A 3,883-nucleotide genomic window follows, 5' to 3' on the forward strand; every position below is an offset into this window, starting at 1 on the left:
AATGAAAGTTACAACTCATGGGGCTAAATGAGTCCATACTATGCTTATAAAGCACTTAAACATGGCATGCCACATAATACATACTCAATGAATATCATACTTTTTAAGGCTTTATATACATTGCATAACAAATTTAGACCTCAAAACAAACTTGTGACATAGACATTATTATTATCCCTATTTATCAGTTGAGGAAATCAGGACTCAGAGAGGTTGTGTAACTTTCCCAAAGTCTCCCAGCAAGAACATAGCAGAACCCAATTCTGTTTGACTCTAAAGTCACGTGCTTTCCACTGCACCAAGTTACTGTCTTCCATGAGTGACTGGCAAGAGGCCCCACATCAGTGGGATGATACATTGTTGGTGACTGTTTCACAAAATCCTTCTCCCTTTAGTCAAATTGGAATATGTGAGGTATTTTTAGAATGTCAGACAAAAGAGTCCTGCATACAAGGACTAATTGCATAATTGATAGTTTCTCTCTTCCCCAGCCTGCCTTTATGCCCAGTATATGTGGCCCGGTTCTCTGGTAGAAGGTGGCAGGCCAGCTAGGGAAAAGCAGAGAGCCCAGCTCTGGGGAGGACTTCCTAAAGTTCCAGCTGTCTGATGACTTGACTGGCAGAGTGGAGCCATGGGCAGAACCTGGCCACAAGGCACCAAGCCATACCAGGTCCAGGGGCTGGGCAGATCTGGGGACAGATCTTGTACCCTAATAGTCTTTGGACATCACCAAGGAAATAAAGTGAAACTACATATCCCAAATCACCTTCTTGCCAGAGAAGTTTAAATTCTTTGTTTTTTAATGTAACGGAATCCAAAGTCTTATTAAACCTCCTGTACAGTAGACATTTGGCTGCCAGACCAATGCTCATCAGGGCCCTGACCACTGCCCAGCCCAGTTAGGCCTCTGCCCATACTGCTACTCAAACAAAGTCAGTCCTCTGCACATAATTCTACACAACAAACTCCTGTTTAGTATTCAAAAGCAGCTCAGGGGCACCTTGCTGGCTCAGTCGGTTGAGTGTCCAACTCTTGATTTTGGCTCAGGTCATCATCACAGGGTTGTGGGATCAAGCACCGCATCAGGCTCTGTACTGTGCATGGAGCCTGCTTGGGATTCTCTTTCTCTCTTCCTCTGCCTTTCTTCCCCCCACCCACCCCCACCTCTAAAAACAATAAAAAAGCAGCTCAATTCCTAAATAAATCCCTCGGCAAAAATAAAGCTCAGCCTTACAATATCTCTAGGAAAGAGAAGCAACTGGCTGTATCATTAATTGCAACCATTCACTGAGCCCACACTTTGGGCAAGGCACAGTGCTTAGCATAACACTTCTCACAGATTCTACCCATCCTCCTACCCCTCACCTGTCCCTCTAGTTTATGGCTAGCTTCTGATGGCTCCTCCCCTGTGCATCTCCCATGTCTCGATGTCCATTTGCAATCAAATAAGAACTGGCTGGGTTCATCCTGGACTCTGGAAAACATGACCCTGGCTCCTCAATGAGGACACAGTTTGGTGTTAAGACAACAGCCTGTGAAGGGGCCTCCCTGGAGATCCCCAGGCTATGTCCATACCTAGTTCAAGATGGCAGAGCCCACTTATGTGTGGACAGGCAAACTGTCTATGCTATGTGGACCCCCACATACACCTGACCACAGGCCTCTTCCTCAATCTCTTCTACCCACACCTGCCTCTTACCTCCTACTTACACCCCCCTGGACTCCCAAATGAAGACCAGAGCAGGAGGGAAATGGTGAGGCTATAGATTCATTAAAAATAGCAGGAGATGGGGCGCCTGGGTGGCTCAGTCGGTTGGGCATCCGACTTCGGCTCAGGTCATGATCTCGCGGTGCGTGAGTTCGAGCCCCGCGTCAGGCTCTGTGCTGACAGCTCAGAGCCTGGAGCCTGTTTCAGATTCTGTGTCTCCCTCTCTCTCTGAACCTCCCCCGTTCATGCTGTCTCTCCCTGTCTCAAAAATAAATAAATGTTAAAAAAATATATTTAAAAAAAAAATAGCAGGAGCTCTGTAGTCAGATAGACATAGGTTTAAATTTCACTATTTTTCTAAATAGCTGTGTGACTTAGGCTGGTCACTTAACCTCTCTGAGTCTCATTTTCTCATCTCCAAAAGAAGAATTATCTTCTGTACTCTTAATATTTCTGTGAGGATTAGAAACAATATATATATGGGTTATGCCCAGTGGCATTCAACCAATGGTAGCATTGTCAGACATAGGTGTGTCCTTTATGCTCATTTAAAGTATATATACATTCGGTCCCTAAATTCTTACAACCACCAGCCTGCAAGGTCAGCACACCAGTGGTGTTACTGTGATGAGCTTGGCTGGGTTATAGCTAAGCTCTCCTGCGAGACCTAGACCTTAGTCTCATGCAGATATGAACATTTTGGCCCCTCTTCCCTGGTTTGGCTGGGATTGTCCCAGTTTTAACACTGAAATTTCCACTACCTGGGAGCACTGGAAGTTCAGTCTTGGGAAAACAGGAATGGTTGGTCACCCTATCAAGGCAGCTGGCCCAGAGCAGATGGAGAAGGTGTCAGACCTGAGAGAAGAAGCTGGGCTTCCAATAACCTTTCCCAGCTGGATGGATCAGCCAGGCCCTGTACCTACTCAGCCCCTCATTCCTGGTTCCCAGCCAAGTCCTGGTTAAGCAGAGGTCAAGGGTGACACCTAGAGGTTATGTTAAAAACTGCAGTATGGGAGCTCCTGGTTGGCTCAGTCAGTTAAGGACTGTCTCTTGATTTCTGCTCAGGTCCCAAGCTCATGGTTTGTGAGTTTGAGCCCTACATCCAGCGCTGTGCTGACAGTGCAGAGCCTGCTTGGGATTCTCTCTCTCTTTGCTCTCTCTCTTCCCCTCTCACGCACTCTCTCAAAACAAATAAATAAACTTAAAAAAAAAAAAAAAAAAAAAACCCTGTAGTCTGATAATCACCCATCAGCCCCTTGAGGCCTTAGTTTGTTCATTTATAAATATTGAGGCACTGGACATAAGTCTTGGGCGTCTTGGAAGACATCCTCAAACAAGTTAAATTTAAGCTGATATCTACTGATTGATAAGTTGTTAGCCAGGTACAAGGCAGGTGGGAAAGAAAATGTATTCTAGGCAGGAAGGAACAGCAAAGACAAAGCTCTGAGTGGGAAGAAGCATGACACTTTCAAGAAACTACAGTATGGAGGAGGGGGTAGTGGTGACAACAAAAGTTGGAAAGGTTGTCAGGGGTTAATCAGCTAGGGGAAATTTTTTTGTCTTTACCCCAAGTGCAAGCAGAACTTAGTGAAGGTTTTTAAGCAGGACAGTAACATAATCAGATCTACATTTTTCAATGCTAACTCTGGCTACCGGGTGGAGACTGGTTAGGACAGTAGTAAACCTAAAGCCAGGGAGGCAATTAGTAGTGTCCAGGTGGTGTGGCAACAGTGAGACCTTGCACTTGGGTGGTACAGGGGTATGAAGAGGGAGGTGATGGTTGGAGAAATGTTATGGAAATAGAATGGGCAGGGATATGGTGATTGACTAGAGGTGAGGCGTGAGTAACAGCAAGGTTAAAAAATGATGTAGTTTCTGAATAGGACCACTGGAAAGCAATGGGACAGCTGCTGAGATGGGAGCATAAGAAGGAGGACAGTGTTGGGCATGTTGAATCCAAATCAAGCCAGCAAATAAGCAGTTGAAGAAAGATTAGGAAGGGAGACATAAATGCAGGGATCATCTGGAAGGAGATGGTAACCAAAGCCCTGAGGAGCACCAACATTTAAAAATGAGCATAGGAAACCAATTTGACAATAAATTTCATATATTGAAAAAAATAAAAAATAAATAAAATAAAATAAAATAAAATAAAATAAAATAAAATAAAATAAA

This window comes from Herpailurus yagouaroundi, unplaced genomic scaffold, assembly GCF_014898765.1.
Source record: "Herpailurus yagouaroundi ecotype Mexico unplaced genomic scaffold, PumYag 77, whole genome shotgun sequence".
NCBI lineage: Eukaryota > Metazoa > Chordata > Mammalia > Carnivora > Felidae > Herpailurus > Herpailurus yagouaroundi.